This window comes from Cygnus olor, chromosome 7 (genome assembly GCF_009769625.2).
Source record: "Cygnus olor isolate bCygOlo1 chromosome 7, bCygOlo1.pri.v2, whole genome shotgun sequence".
NCBI lineage: Eukaryota > Metazoa > Chordata > Aves > Anseriformes > Anatidae > Cygnus > Cygnus olor.
The window spans coordinates 32,381,510-32,399,131 of record NC_049175.1 but is presented as its reverse complement, the minus strand read 5'-3'; the positions used below and the strand labels follow the sequence as shown (position 1 = coordinate 32,399,131).

Here is a 17,622-nt window from a genome sequence, read left to right as displayed (position 1 = left end):
GCCAAGCTAAAAAAAACTAAAATTATATTATAAGAAATTCTGCTTAATGGAGTAAACAAATTTGCATTTTATGGCTGTTTATGTATGTTTGTGATACATATAATATGGTGTGACCTTCAGAAGTAATAAAATTTGTGTTTTCATCTCACCACAAACAATTTAGCATGCTGCAGTTTGCTAAGGCAGGCCATCACTCTGAACTGAAGTAATAAACTTGTCGGACTTATTTCCCTGAAGCGTACTGACTCTTGGCTGACGCTTTGAAAAGCACAAACTAATTGTAATCACTCTATAAAAACAAGACTTATGCAAGGGCAACTTTTTACCACAGCTTTCTGTTAGCGGCTTGACAGAGGTACATTATTTTCCTTTAGCTGCTTGGAGATACCATTAGCTGAAATCAGGCAAGTTTCGACTCATTACTCCGGTATAACCTTTGCAACAAAGTACCATATTTCTGCATATCAAAAATACATAAAATTGTGACTGCTATAAGTCCATAAGTGACAATGGCACTAGGCTTACAAGTAAAAAAACAAAAGCATTACAAGTAGTGCTTCACAATAAAAAGCTACCTCATTTGTAGCTTCTTGACCTAGAGCAACATCAGTAAGCCTCATGCAAGTTTTCCTGTGCTTACTGAATGCAACGTATTCAGGAGATTAAGACTATCTACTCAAGTTTTATACCAGTTAAGTATGACAGTTAGATGGAGTTGTTTGCCTTTGGGAGACAAATACATGGATGAGCCAGGGTCTTCATTTAAAATAAAGAACACACTGCACAACATAACCAACCACCAGTCCCATTTTCTATCAGCTGCATATATGTCATAGTAAAAGTCGTGATTTGATGGCCATGGGTGGACTGTACCATGTTTTTATCACTGTAGTTCAAGAAAAAGCAAATAGAATAAGCCTAGAGTTGTTTCACTAACTCGGTAAAATAGACCACATCCCTCAGATGACCAAGCTGGACACAGTTCAACATCACAGAGGCAATATTAAGAAAATGTAGTCTCCACACTTGCTGCAGTGTCAATAGATGGCTGTCTCTTGATAAAGAAACACCAATCCAAAGGAAACTATCAATATACAAATAGAAGGATTAACCTTACAGAGGGCTAGATCATAGGTGAGGAATAAATAAATGTAATTAGCTGACACTCCCAACTCTCAATACTGCGCTCTGAAATGTTTCATAATTCTTTTGATTAAAATGTTACATTCCACAAAGTACCACGGGTAGATGATCCTATCATACTTCATCCACCAGCAATACACCAGATAAGGCACAATGGCACAGGAAATCAATACTGTGTGGAGTAGTTGGAAGCAGCTTAATCAGAGTCTTTCCTGGATTCAAAAAAAAATCTGTTTTGCACATATGTTTTGAAGCATCACTCGAGTTGACCATAAGCCAAAAAAGCCCAAACTGAAGATACAGTACCCAGGAATCGGTGTTCAGTTCTATGACAAAGCACTATTGGATTCTCCTTTGATTTTTTAGTCCTAAAACTTGAAACCTGCCTTAAAAGTTGAACGGTAGCATTAAAGCATTTTCCAGCTAAGTATACTGTAAGACTACATATTGTGTTTTGGTGGTTTTTTGTTTCTTGTTTTTTGAATACTCTCTTTTTCTAAGTTTGCTTAAACTCTTGATTAGGAGATTACAAGCTATCAGAATTTTTAAGCTCTGCTTCAATTAAAAAATACATATATTTTTCCACATTTCAGCTTGCACAATATCAAAAACAAAATCAGTCCACCCTATGGAAATGTGATTTATTTTCCTGCACATCCTGAATCCACAGCTCAGATCATGCAGATTAAGCTTTGTGTCACCAGAGGACATGGGTGTAAGCCCCTTGTCAGGGGACAGACTGTTTCTCCTGTTGAGCTGCTAGAATTTGTTTGATAGCTAATAGCGCAATAAGCCAGACTGTATAAGTTTTCCACAGTGGGTGCAAAAGACAGCACCTTTATGATTAGGAGCAGAGAGAGCCAAAAAGTTGATCATATTTGTCTGAACAATGCATAAATGATGGTTGAACACTGCTGGACTGATAGAAGGCACAGTGTTTCAGAGATATCTTCACTTGTATCTTGGCTCACACACCAAAAAAAATTGTTTCCTAAACTGGCTTTAAATATAAGGATTCTCTAAATAAGAAAAAAAATCTACCCTCTCTCCACATGGTGCCAGATTTAACATGTATTGCTGTGTCCCAAAACAGCCTGGCTTGGGCAACAACTTCCATGTAAAGAGACATTGATAAACTAGAGAGGGTAGAGAGTAACCAAATGGTTTGTTGGAAGCTCCCCCAAGAAACCACGTAGCTGACACAGTATGTGCATCTCATTAGGCTCCCTGGCTCCCAAAGCAACAGCAGAAATGTCTCACATAGTTCTGTGTGTTTCCAAAGTCAAGCAGTTATGCTTCCCACCAAGATACTTGGTTATTGACATCAATTCATATGTGCCCATAGCAAAAGACTGGAAAACAAATTAAGGTTAGTATTGCTCCAGCAGGTGGACACACCAGCAAAGAGCAAAACCTGAATAATTAACAGTGACTTAAAATCTTCTCTTTGTTGTCTCACCTTAAGGCATTGTTGATGTCTCGCTGAGATGAGAAACACACCTCTCTTACCTGGAGGGATTAAAACAGGAGGAAATCCAGAAGGATACCAAGTCTGCAGTATTTACAGCTTTTACCATATTTGGAAAGTATTTTTAAGTTCAAAACCCTTTGAAAAGATTCGCTTTGGAAGACAAGACTGTATTTCTTCCAAGAACTATTCTGGCCCCCCAAGAGCCTCTTCACATTCTTGCCAGCTCCAATTTAGTGGGGGAGATAGCAGAGAAGCCAGCCTCTCTGTAAAGACAAACACCATTTTAGCTTGGAGAACTGGTATTCCCTCTTCCCTTCCACACACTAAAAGCATAATCCTTTTTGGTACCTAACACGAACTCCAGCACTGAAGAAAGAGGAAGGGCTAAATTATACCCTGAGAAAAATATGTTTCCAGATCATTTTAATTAGGATAGTTACGAGAAATGCTAAGCATAGACAGTAACTGGTCTGTTAATGAGACTTCTCATGTGCTTAATGTTTGTAAAGTGTTGGCTCATGAATCATTAAGCATTAGTGCTAATGGCATTTACTTCCTGTGATCTCTCAAATCACACCACGATTTCAGAGATATGCAACACAGAAAGGATGTTATGTCAAATTTAAGTGACAGTGCCACTTCCTCGGATTGGAAACCATTGTGCTTCAAGACCAGACCTTGACAGGCCATACAAAACTACGTGCACCAAAGAAATGGGCATGTGTCTGGACCGTATGCGTAAGCAGTAACGCAACATAAAGAGTGGGAATAAAATCTAATCATTTCAATATGAAAAAAGCTCTGTAGCTCATTGTTCTGACAAGCCATCTTTCACTTTTACCCTGCTGGGACATCTCTTCGGTTTCTAGTAACGTTCATGTATTTTTAATGCTGTAACCAGACATACTGTAACCTGTTTACTTCACTTAACAAATAGCAATTGGGGCTTCATATAACAATTTCATATAACAATTCTGTCTTGAACAAGAAAATACAATGACAAGCAGACAGATTCACAGGTACATACACACCATGCTATTCTTTTAAAGCCGTAATAGGAAAAACTCGAAGTTCTAGAAAAAGCACTAAAAGGGGTTCAAAGTCCACAGTGCAATATTGATTGGTGACACTGTGCTTGTTCCTTCGTATCTAACTGAGTAATCATGAGTCACACATCTCCCTCCCCTTCTCCCAAATGGATGGGCTTTTAATTGTATAAGATGACAAGGGCTTTGAGCAATTGCTCATTTTATGGCAAGCAGTCCATCTTACAGCTTCAAGCTTTATATTAGCTTAATATTTGCCAGTTCAGAAATTCTTAAAAGCAGTCAATATTTTCCTATAAGCTATCAACATCACCAGAAGGGCAAGACCCAGCAACAGATGTGCGAACTGGGGAGGAAGAAGAAGAGTAAGGGGAAAACAAAAAGCTCTACTAATAGTAGTGTAAATTTGAGGTGGCACTACTGGTTCAGTAAATACAAGTTTGAGATTAGGTAACTATAAACTAATGCTCTGCCCTCTCTACTTGACAGTTATCTTAAGAGCTGGGCTTCAATTTTTGAAGTAGAAGATGCTTAGACCTGGAGGAAGTTGCAGAGAAGTACAGTTGGCATTGAACTAAGCTCTAAGTGTTTTGGTATGCTGACTTTTTTGAGAAACATCCTCTCAATCCCTGTAATGCTACTGTAATTAGTCAGAGAGCTCCAAGCAGAACAGACTTAGTGACCCAGAGGGTCTGCCAGAAGAGCACTCTGCACAAATCCTTTCAACCCTGCAACTACTACGCTGGCGTGTTTTAAGTTTGCCAGACACCAAATGCTTTATTTTTCCAGATGTTTTGTAGGAAAAAGCTTGTAAATTGGGCACAGGAAATTAAATGCATGCAGATTTACCAGAGGTCAGTCTCTGATTAACAGTTATATGGAATAACAAGAATAAGATGCAGGCAAAATAAAATAAAATAAAAATGAGCAAAATAATTTATGATGTTAGATAAAAATAAGGTCTTACTTCAGGAAGTGGGATGAGAAAACTGTCCTCAGCTGCAAGAGCTAAACAGGAAAGCTTCTTTAGAAGAGTTTTTACTGGAGTCTGATAAATTTGAGAATTTTGTTTACAGTATGCAAGAGGCAAACAAGTACCTTTAGAATTGCTAACCTTTCTGTAGTTCTTTCTTTTTCCACCATTATTAAAAAGAAGGACTATACATCTTTTCTTATGCTCACACCATAACACAGGATGATGAATCAACAGGCCAAAGACTAGATACATCTCCCTACTTTTACCATATTCATCTAATCAAGCCATACTTTTTTTTAATTAACGTAAGATAAGGAATCTTTCCAATCAGCCTCCAGTTTCATTCTATAACTGATATATTTTTCTGCAGCAAAAAAGCAGCAACTTCTCCTGAAAGCTTGTTGCATTGAGAACACAACATTAATATTATCATCACAAAAGAAGGCCGTGCTGTGGTTCATTCCTGCGATAGACCATGTCCCTAGATATGGAAGACTAGCAGATATACTTATGAGCACAGCCATCGTGATAGGTTTTTGTATTTTGTTTGCACAGATTTCTGGTATAAGATTAAGATTAGGTAATTTTTGTTTAAAAAAGTCAAATTCAACCCTGAACCACAGGAATAACTTAAAATCACTCACGAAAATTGTTCCTTTTTGAACGCCAGATGTGATGATCACAATCTATGAACCTAGGTACACCACCTTCATGTTTTAGTTTTTAAATAAACTGTGAGCCTTCCAAAAGGAAGCTCTGAAACACTTAGCACACACTGTTGTAAAAGTAATCTAATCAGAACTTTCTCACTATCTTGTAAAGTCTCTGATAAATCTTATAATTTTATGGGGAGATCAATTTCTTATCTCTACTATCAAACACCTGGGTATTGAAAATCCATAGCCCAACACTTTCTGAGGATTTACACTCTAAACATAACACTCGTATAAAAAGTATTTTACACACTTCTGATGAATATTACTGCATACTTGATCTTAGTTCTGCAACCTATCTTTCCAGTTATTGTAATAATAGCAATTTAAAAGGGTATGTCCAAGTGTACTGTACACCAGTAATACAATACCTGGCCTAAAGTAGATGATGGTATAATATTCAAGTTTAAACAAATCCAACGTCAACTAAAGCCTTGTTTCCAAAGTAAGCTTGTTGTTCTGTAAAGATGTTTAGACTAGAGTTATAAAATTCTATATAATATAGTACACCAAATCTTTCTCAGATAATCATATATAACAGAGCGTGTACACAGTACACAAAAAATCTTCACAAGGGTCATATGCAACCTCTCTGGAAATGCTAGGTATCCATTAATAGAGAAGGAATCACTTGATTTTCAAAGCTATACTTAGTTCCAAAATGACCTTCATTTTAAGTCCAGACAGAAACATCTTCAAGGCAAAACAAAAAAAAATTCCAAGCACCTTTACCACCATGCCTTCATGGTATTTTGCAGGAAGAAGAGATTCTTTAGCATGATTGCTAAGGACTTGAATTTACGACACTTCTCCACAGTGATAAATACCACAGCCAGTGCACTACCAAGTCACCAACTCTACAAACACAAGCACATAGTTTATTGCATTTCTGATTAACCACAGTGCACAGTATGAATGTTATGCTATTTTCTATTGGTTTTATGCCCACTGACAAAACTTCTGACATGGCATAAGGCCTTCCTGCTACAAAGTTAATCCATAAACATTTATTTAAACAATATTTCACCCTTCACAGCGAGTTCTCTCTGATGTGCTTTGTCATGCAGTCACAGCATTTTTGATTGTCCATCACTAACTCAAAAGCCAGGATTACCATATCATGAAGCCACAGCTCAACCTGCTGCTAAGCCTTCCCTCCATGCAGTCATCTGAAGTCTGGCTGCTGAAGAAAACATGGTTTGAGTTCCAATTTCTACCTTTGATCCCTCTTTTGTCCAGAAATCAATTTTCAGCACTAAAGTGCTCTCATCTCATAGATTTGAGATGCTCAAATACGGCAGTAGACAAACATGCGCTTTTCAGGCCTTCTGTTGTATTTTTCTCCACAACTAGACACAAATGATTTTAAAATAGGGACCAAAAAGAATACTGACTTTGTTTCTTTTGTTTCAGGAGTTGCTTATACATCTGAATTTCCCAGAGCTCTGATAGATTACAGCAGGTGCCAAGAGGTGGTCAAATAGTTTTATTCCTGTAATCTACACTCATTTTAAGAAACTTGTGTTGGAAGTGCTCCCCTGACACATTTTCCAGCCTCTACACTGATATTGCAAAGAAAATTTCTCCACAGTCTAGGCTTCACGTTCCTACAATTTTTGCTGGAGATTGCTTAGTGGAGCAGCTATACACAGATAGGTCATCAGAATTTTAGCTCACTGAACTGGACAGTTCCCTAATCCTCCTTTGCCATCTCCCACCTTTGAACACTCCCATCCCTTCCCAACTCGGCCGGACCGATGTTCTTGCCTCCCTGAGCCCATACAGGGCTCTTCAAATCCCAGGCTGTGCTGCCTGGGCTCCATTCCAACCACTTCATGCACAACTGCATCTGCTGCATAAATGAATTATGTACTCACAGTCTTTTCCCACACTGATGAAGCTATTCCAGTGGCAGCTGTGACTTTCTTCAGTAACCAAGCCAATGCAAGCAAACCAGAGAGAGTGAAAACCAGAAATATGCCCACCTTTCACTTACAAAATCCAACAACAGCAAGCAAAATCAAGTTACTTCTAGAAACACCTCTTCTCCTTATTCTGTCTGCTAAATTCTCTTTTAAACATTCAGTGACCCTTCACAACTCTTTCAAGACTGAAGACCTTTCAATTATCACAACACATTAGCTGACCCCCGTTCGAGGCACGCTCTGCTGGTCACCACAGTGCTCCTCCAAGGCCACGGCTGGAAGTCTGGCAGATGGCTTGGCATGCAATACCATTTACTGTGCGAGGAACAAATAAGATGATTGCGCAGGTAAACAGATTAAAACACAACGCATACTTTTGCGGTACACTTCCAAAAGCACCTTACCAAATTTACAGAATCCCTTGGCTTCTTGGAGAAGCTATCGCACACCAGTCTAAGTTTTAGTAAGCAATTTATAGGCATAGAAGAAAAATACACTAAGATGCAGTTATCTGGTAGTTGCTACCCTGCACACCTCTGTTTGCAGATGCCTTCAGCTCTTACAGCACCTTGAATGCTGGGAACCAGTCTGTGGTACAAAAGCCCACCATTTTCTTTTCAACACAGGGAAATCTGTTGCAATTTGGTTGTGTTTAAGTCAGCTAGAAGTGGAGATTTGAAGTGTTGAAGGTCACATTGACAAGTTAATAAAGCATGCCCACTAGATTTTTCCCAGTAGGGGAACATGGGCAAAAGAAGAATCAAGAAAAATACCACAAATGAAGCCACACTACAGGAGCCACAGATGTTTTGGAGAAATCCCTTCTAATTTGCAAGTGTTTCTGGGGGAGAGTCCTGAGCTACAGCTCTTCCTCTGCTCCCAGATGACAGAAGCAGCACAGAGCTCCTCCTGCAGAGAAAGGGAACCAGCATGATCTATTCCTGCAGAGAAGAATGCACATTAAGCCATTTCTCATCGGTTTTATTTGGGACCTAAGCCATACAATCCAAGAAATCTGTCCAGAGCTGCACTGAAACTGAACCCCTGAAAGTATATCACCAACTGAGCACCTGGATAGACAAAGGAAGCTTGGAGTCATTTAAAGAAAACTACATAAACGCCATGTTGCTATTTCTGTGTGTACTTCAAATATTTTTTGAAACAAGGATCTACAGGGCAGAACAAACGCATTGTGCACCAAAGCCAGCTAAAAACTGTCAGCAATTAGTTTCCTTCAATAGTCATTATGCTTTTTCTGTGACAATAAAACCCTGTGAATATTATGCCTCCTAGCAGATTGTAGTGCATCTCATCTGTAAATTCCCCAAAGCATCAGTAAGAATCTGTGTATGGTGTTGCAGTTACAATGAGGAATGGTCTGAATGTGCAAGTCTACCTTCAACCATCTGGAGGGCCTCCTTTATTAAATTTGTTTTCAATGTTTATACAGTCTTTTGGTAATTAATTTAAGAGAAAGTAGATTTGTCTCATGTTCAGAAGCCTGTCATTCATCCACTTAATGACAATTTGAAAGATTAAAAACAAAGCAATACATAACTATATCCAGTATACTAATATAGAAAAATGTCAGGTTTGTTACCTAAAAAAAACTTTTGATCAGGGTATTTGATAGAGAGAAAGTAGATGACGTAGTTTTACTCATTACTGAGTAGTTCCAAATCAGATTTCAGCACAAAGCAAGGTCATCCAGATGACAACTGCCATATCATCATACTTTATATGGCATATAGATACATAGGATGCACCATCCTGAAGGAGACTCGAGCTTCAGTTATTCACAATTCCAGAAGGATGAAGCAGTCACAAAGGGGCATAATCCTTTGAAGCCCTCGTAGCTGAGTTTTTAACATTATAATTACCAGTAAACCAAACAAAGTACAGAGACGTTGCATAGAACTGCTAGTTGTACCAAACATCTACACGATTGTGGTTTGAATAGTTCGTAAACTAAAAACGGAGGTGGGTTTTCTGTTGTTTGGGGTTTTGTTATTCCTTTCTCTGATTAAATGCAATTCAAGCTTGTATTTAAAAAAAATTACACCATAGCATCGATGTGCCATTATGGGCTAGTTTTTTCTTTTAATTTCAACCAGCGATTTGAAGCATTAATAGCCTTCCTAGGTTTATTCCCCACCTACCCATCCACCTCCCACAACAAACGTGACTACAGATGCTAGTCTTATTTGCATAAATATCTCCTTGCATCACTGTTTTCCAGGTACCAACTAAAATCCACTAAACTTCTCACACTATAATATAATTGAAAAATTTACCCATAAACAAGAGTGATCATTTTGAACCCTATTCAAACCCCGACATCAGCCAGCAAATCCTGCCTGAACCAAGGTCGTAACCAGTAAATATATTTATTTGGATAGCTGGCACTCTCATGAAGGATATTATTCTTCACAAGTGATTTTCAGGCCTCCAGGAGGCCATTCACCAGCAGCAGTCCAATCCGAAAATACAATTAATTGTGGACAATTAGGTATCAGCTACCATAAAATCCAGAACCACCCAGGCTAGATCCAGTAAAACCTAGATGCCTGCACACAAATCACCCCACATTTCCTACAGAATTTAGGTTATGTATTTCGTTGTTACATCTTTATTTCCTTTTAATAAAACAAACTCCCTGATTACAGCAAATATCAAGAACAGTTCTTACCAGATTGATTTTTTTTTTTATAGTAATACAGTTGGAATTTTAGAACGAGTTGTCTTTTATCCTTCACTAGGAAGGCACAAACACTGAGTAAACATGACTAAACAGATTTCAAGAGCATTTTTAAAAAGTCACTGAAGAGTGGACACAGGCAAGAATTAAAACAATCTATTAATTCTGCAATTTATCTTATATTGCCTCTCTTGGGGAGAAAAAAAACAGCTGTAAGTGAAATAATTAGCTCTGCTTCTCTGTATTAGCGACTGCAGTGAAATATTTGGAAACACTCAGAATTCCAGAGGTGAATTCTCCCTAAAGCCACATACACATTACCTTGCAAAGGCAGGATATCCAATCGCGTGAGAAGAAGGATGTTTGCAGCCTTTGTTTGTTTCCAAATTTAATTAAATGAACTGCAGAAGTTTTTCCCAACCCTTTATAGGACTGCCTCAGGAAGTATTTCGAAGTGAACATATTTCACCTCAACTCTTATTTACAATTTGGGATTACGTGTCCCGTTTGGATTATTTATAGTCTTTTTAATGGGTCTACGCCTTTCTGACATAATGTGCTGAGATCTAAATGCTAGCTAGGCTAATTTTATTTGAATTTAATACTGAAATACACCTAAAAAACACATCACACCAGTGACCCATATGTCACACAAGGTGGCTGAAAGCATATAATAAAATGGCTCACTGTTCAAGCATTTCTGCAAGACCAGAATATGACCTAAACAACATCCCTGAAAATTAGTCTCACATAGGGCAAGATTTCTAGTAACTCCAGAAATAACATTAAATGTGTGAATTTTGTCTTACCAAGGACATACTCTAAAGCTATAAACTGAAACAGCAAAATACTACACACCCCAAGGAGATTCATTCTTTCAGAGTTGTTTTTCCATGAGCAGAGAGTTTTCTTAAAAACTAGAAGGTGAATTTATAACAATGGCAAAAATACTTTAAACAGTGAATAAAACATGAAGTGCATCAAATCAGAGAGTTAATGCTACTGCCCTAACTTTATTAGCCTATGACCAATGCAAGACTTCTGCAGCATAAGACTGTCCGTTGAAGTTCAGGGAGTTCATTAGCTACATCACAAGTAATCAGTGCTAGAACACAAACAGACCCGCTGCCAAGGACAGTATCAAAGCTGTAAGAAATACCAGATCTGTGGGCTGGAGTAAATTCTTCATGCTACAGAGCTTTGCACCTACAGTCAAGACATTTCTTGGGGAAATACAACATTCTGAAGAATTCGGTGTGGAAGATTTAGTATGACAAAAACAAACATTTTGGTTAAAAAATGGTATAGATGGATCCTTTATGATTGGTCTTAAGCACTGAGCTATGCCTAGTAAAACAGACTATAGCTAATCTTAAAGGGAAAAATGATATAAAGGTAAAGTTCTGTGAAAACATGTCCAGGACCTGCTTTTGTATTGTGATATTATTGGACAGCAGAGTTACTACGTGCTTGAATTTGAAACAAGGCCCTACACAGAATCAAAAACAGCCCTGAGGAAATACGATCTACTCTTCAATTCACTATAACCATATACACATGCGGTCCATCAAATGATAGAACTGCTATCTTTATATGAATGTAAAGTAGAAAAATATTTAAGCTTATCACTGTTTTCATACATTCAGTAACTTCTAAAAACTTTGTTTCAGTGCTGGAGGCTGTCCTCAGCTCCTTACCAGTTACCTGCTGAACATCTACGAGCCTGTCCAGCTACATGCTGTGAGGACAGCTACCCACATCTCACACACCACAAAGATATTTCTAATTTAAAGCTATTTTAACTATTAAACCAAGCTATTTCCCATGGGTTTGAAACTTGCCCAAGCGCTCATTAGTTGCCCAACACAACACTACCCAGACACCCAGCCAGCAGGCCAAGCACAGGTCCTTCCACCGCAGAACTATCTTTGAAGCAGCCTCCTACCTGCGTGCATCTGAATGCGGACCACGCTGTGCTGTTGGACCAGACATGCCCACAGAAGCATTTGAGAGCACTCATGCAAGTCCAGGGCATTGACACAGATGAAGAGAGCAAGCACAGACCAACCGAGCCCCATTTTACAAGGGGCTCAACACCTGCAGAATATCCCCCTGGTTTAGCAGCTGCCGAGAAGCAGGATATTCACAGCTGACCTCACTCAGCTCTACAAACCCGCACAGACTTCAACAAGGCTCAACCAGCATTAAACACTGTTAGAGACACCATGCCAGGGCTTTATTTTCCTTTGCGAAGCATGACTCCACTGCTCACCTCCCTGTCCTGCTTCTGCAGGGAGGCAGCAGAGGCTGGGGAACAGCCACAGCACAGATGTGCCAGCACTCGGTCTGCCAGAGCCAGACCCTCCACCATGGCAGGGTTACAGCTGCTTTCTGACATGGGTTGGAGCAGCAGGGGCCTCTTTCTGGCCTACCACCACAGAAAGCCAGCCCCATCCATCATCAACCTCCCCTCCGGCCCAGAACAGCCTTTCCTTCCTCTTCCAGGCCAGTCGCCCTGCTTCTTTATAGGGATGGCATCAACGTTCGTTCCTAAAATAAAGAAAGCAAACTCATAGCTGCAGATTTTCCAGGCTGTATCTGTCCTCTGACAACTCCCTCCTGTCACCAAATGCCTGTCTTTTTCCTGTCACTGAAGTCAAAATCACCTCCACCAGCCTCACTGTCACTGCTGTCTCCCTCTGTGAAATGCACTGCAGGGGTACTTCAGGTAGAAAGGATATCATCACTAACACAAAGGTTCACCTGAGAACAGTTTCCCTTCCCATTTCAACTCATCGCTTCCAAATTTTTGTAGCAACAATATCTTTAACCTGCCCAGAAAAGGGATAAAAAAATGATTTTTAGGTATCTTCCAATGAGGTATTAGTATATCTAGGGAAAATAGAACATGAGGGGGAAAAAAATGAAAAAGACAGTGTAAAGCTCCAAAATAATCTCACAGCATCAATTTAAAAATCTGGGAACTACATTCCCTATTTTCTAATACCCTCATTTTGGTGCCTATACACTACTAAAGAGTACCTGTCCTCTTGCAGCTCCTCAAGGTTTGAATTTGTCTGCATTGCTCACTGTCCGTGCTTCCAAAAACTGCCAGGGAGTGCAGTGAAAGGACAAGGGGTAACAGTTTAAACTACAGGAGGGCAGATTTAGATTAGATATTGGAAATTCTTCACTATGAGAAGAAAGACACACTGGCACAGGTTGCCCAGAGAAGCTGTGGCTGCCCCATCCCTGGAGGTGTGCAAGGCCAGGCTGGATGGGGCTTTGGGCTGCCTGGGCTGGTGGGAGGTGTCCCTGCCATGGCAGGGGGTTGGAACTGGGTGGGCTTTGAGGTCCCTTCCAACCCAAACCATTCTGTGATGAATATAAGAAGAGATGCAAGCATCTCTTCAGATGAAAATGTAATAAAAAAACTTCAAAAACACTTTTTCTAGGTATTACTCCAGTTGTACCAGCACTGCAAACCAAACCCACCTGTTCTCCGTGGCACAGATGCAGTGCCATTTTGCTAAGGCCTCCCACTGAGATCACAAGAGCCTTCCTTCCTGACTGGTGACATACGGCTCTGAAATCTGCTTCACTTCTACCACAACCAGAAGCATATCATTAGAGCATGGACAATGCACACCCCAATGATATTAGCACTGTATTAGTGTCATCAGCATTAAAGACACTTTTCCCTCTTTATTCTTTTTCCATCCTGAATTAAGTTAGTTCATTGTGGCCAACAACATAGCCAAATCATTCCCATTTGCACCCTTCCTAGCCTGCTGTCTCAGCTGTCCTCTGTTTATCGCAGCATCCCAGGAGCTACAGCATCATTCAACTCACTTTAATTTCTATTGTGGGCACAAACACAGTCGAACAACATGCGCTTGCGATCCTTTTTAACAGCACCAGGCTGCAGAGATTGATATTGATCCGACTGTTTGTTGTACGTGAATGTCTGGAGCACAACCTCCCTGCCTTTTAACCAACCACATCCAACCGCACCTAACAGAAAACAGAGCAAACAGGTATTCAAAAGCTTTTACAGAAGGGACCTCCTCTGCAAGAGAGTCGTATTATGTGACTCTTGTCCCTCCCCACCATCAGATATTATAAAGTTACCTTATTTTTATACACTACATGCAGATAACGTGTATTTTCTCTTTGCCCAGCAGTGCTGAGTATTACAGAGAGCTGCACTGAGCTAAGCAATGTGTTTTAAAACTATTAGCACAGCAAATCGAGAAGCCCAGTCTGAGCGTGAACGGCTCACTAAAAGGCAGTGGTGTTTGCTAGACCCAGGAAAGAGCCTAGAATGAAATAACCCTTACCCATGTGGCAGACGTGCGTTACGGTGTGGTAGGCATGGGCTACCTAACCCAGGTACCACACCTCCTTGTGACAGCAGCATCTAACCCTTACATCTCTGTGCCTTGTTTTCCCTTTATACACGTTATAAGTGGATAAAAGACAGTGATAACATTCACTTGGTTGTTGTCAAATGTAATGGATGCAAAGCATTAGCAGAGCTAAAGATGAGAGGTCTCAGCATAAAGAGAGCCTCACAATTAAAGAGATTCATCACTGCTCCACCTCATGCTTATTCGTTCTAATGGAATGCATAATGAAGACCAAAGAAAGGACAAAAAACAAGGAACAGTTCAGATAAATATTTCCTTTCAAGCCCCACTAGCCGCAGGGACACGGGTAGTATTTCTCACAGACGGTGCTGCTCCCCAGACACCCACCACCTCATCCGCCAACTCGTGACCCAGGTGGGAGGGCACAAAGATGGGAGGGCACAGCAGCTGGCAGCCCCCAGCACATCTGCACTAATAGGAGCCAGGCAGGTGGCACCCATCAGCCCACTGCAGGAACTCACTGTGGGCCACCTGCACAGAGCCCAACACAAGCACCCAAGCACACCTAACTCAGAGGCAGGAACCCAGGCTCTTGCCCTGAGGATTTCACAGCTTCACAGCACAAGAGGCAACGAAGGGAAGGGCTGATGGCTTTGTGCGAAGCACACATTTGATGCATCTGACCCCTGCAGCAGTTGTCCTCACAGAGCAACTCCCACCTTTGCATCAAGGCATGCAGTGCTGTACCAGCCAGTGGGCTGAACTGGGAATCAGCAACTCATCCTGGTTCACACACCCTAGCCAGAGACAATTACTTTATTTTTTTTAACCTAGATTTTTATGTATCATAGCCTTCACAAAGGGAACCTACTGGGGAACTGACATTTTCTAGAACAAATCTATTCAGTGGGTGAGAGAGAGGAGCAGAGACAGTGGATAAAATGAAAGAGCAAGATCTGCAGAGGGCTGGACTTTTCATATTGCAAATGCAGATCGCTCCCCACCTGTCCTTGCCCCGCAGGAAGAATCCAGCAGTAGTCCAATGCTCGTAACTGCACAGTTTGTCCCGCTTCCCTAAGAGGGTAAGGAATTCAACTGCAAAATAGCCATACAGAACTTATTACACAGTTGTACTGGGTCTGGATGGGATGGAATTTACTTTCCCTAAAGCTGAACTTGAGCTACCCAGCCCAATCCCTGCACTACCAGGCCACAGGACTGCAGCAGGTTCCTGAGGCTGGCCAACAGCAGCCAAACACACATCGAGCAGCCCAGCCAGGAACACAGGCACAGATGTCTGCAGCCTGGTCACATCCATGCGGGCAGGGAGCAAACACTACCCACACTTCCAAACAATACTTAAAACATTGCTTTGTTCCCCCCCAAATATATAGATAGATAAAAATAACACTAACCTCTTGTAAACTAGGCACCAAGACCTTCCTGCCCCCTCCAGGCAACCAGCTATCTCTGTGGCTTCCTAAAAGACCTTTCAGTCAGGTGCTGGGAATCAGGGCCGATTATTGATTTCTAGTTTTCACCTTGCCAGCAAATTAGCTGCCCCCCTCCCAGGTCCTCAAACACCCATGTATCCCACTGAGGCATATGAGCTAAACCCTATTCTCAGTTTGGAAAGAGAATACTTTCTGTCTATTAATTTGCTTATTATTCATATTATTGTAATTTGGCTTTTGCTTTCTAGATTAAAAGGTCTTTTTATGTTGGATGCCTTCTCCTTTATATTTACTGAATACCTATGCTTGAACTAATTTTATTAAATTTACTATATCTTTTATGCTCCCTCTCAAAAAATACTACTTTTTAGACTGGGAAAGAAACTGCTAAACCCTGATGCCACAAATTGAAGAGTGACTATACTACACTTTGGCAGCAATAGCACTAACTTCATAAAATTCTAAAGCTGTTCTCTATTTTTACCGACAAATAGGAGTAACTATTGCTTAAAGTAACAAATATTTATAATGCTGTTGCTAACACACACTGCTGCCTTCAAAAGTACCCATTTCCTAAAAAAAAAAAAAAATCATCATTGGAAAAGCAGTTTCAAAAGAATTAATGTATTTGGTATGGTAGACACACTGCTACTTTAATTTGGTTTTGACACACGCACAAACTGGTCTGTTAGAAAATAAACCAGGTATACAATGACATAGTGCTTTCATGAATAAAAACACATGACAAAGGTAGTATTTGGGTTTCAATTTCTTTTGTCATGCTATCAGCAGTTAGCCTTTCAAAGTGTCAATCTCTAGGAATCGAAATCATTAGAAACGATTTCACTGAAAGCCTACAGCACACTTACCAAGATGTAAGTGAGGGCAGAGTCTATCCTGCAGCAAATGACATGTGGAGTTACAACAACAGTCATTATAACTTTTTAAGCGCTTCTACAGTTACCAAAAAAAATAAAAATAAAAATAAAAGGAAGAAAAAAGCTGAAGTGTTACAGTGGGTTTTGCCTTTTCATTTCACAGAATCTAAGTGGGTCCCATCCTGTACTTTTGAAACACAAAATTTCTTTTTAAGCCAAGTTTTTCAATGAAAAGCTTTAAATAACAACTTCTGGCAAGTTTGTTCAACAACAGAAGACAAATTTTTAAATAGCTACATGTGATATTCTCAGATTTTTTTTTCTGCACAAAATTAGTTAGAGAAACATATTAAAAACAAAACAACATAACAGCTTTGCCATTCAGAAGTTTGTAAGAACTTTCTGTGCATGTGAGTTTGAAAGACGCACTGATACTATCACCACTGCAACATTGCAATATTGTGATCTTGCACATATCAGTGGATCTGACATTTATTAACCTCCCATTAAAAGGAGATGTTTTATAAGTTATAAAATGTTATTCCAAGTTTATAAATGCAGACCAACAAATACTAGGAGTTAAATGAAGTTAAATACATAGGAAGGGAAAAATATATCAACTTCTGACTTCCCACCCATACCTCTAAGGTTAAGCTTTTTTTCCCAGACTAAGCGTAGTTGTAGATAAAACCTGGCTGAGTATTGGATCCTTCACGTGTGCCATATGTCTGCTACTCTGCTTTGTCATCTTGCTTGCCACTTGTCATTTTTGTTTATGAACAGAGCAACTTTTGGAGACAATGGTCGTGTACCCTCATGTCACAGCTAAACCACCACCATTTTCATATGCTTTCTGCCAAACTTTATTCTTTGCTGTTTTCCGCACAGTATCTGTTTTAGTGACCAACAAAGGTAGGTCATTGGCCTGAAAGAAACTCAGATCTTCAC

General features: G+C 40.0%; 1 long non-coding RNA gene across 2 annotated transcripts in view; it reads right to left on the bottom strand.

The window, feature by feature from the left end:
- Positions 1 to 16,000, bottom strand: part of LOC121073214 — a 124,832-nt gene extending 108,832 nt beyond the window's left edge. The window contains exon 1 of one of the 2 annotated variants that reach the window (XR_005821561.1): positions 15,758 to 16,000. This is a non-coding gene — a long non-coding RNA (uncharacterized LOC121073214). The remainder of the gene's footprint in view (positions 1 to 15,757) is intronic. The other variant, XR_005821564.1, reaches the window with a different exon arrangement.
- Between the last annotated feature and the right edge of the window lie 1,622 nt (positions 16,001 to 17,622).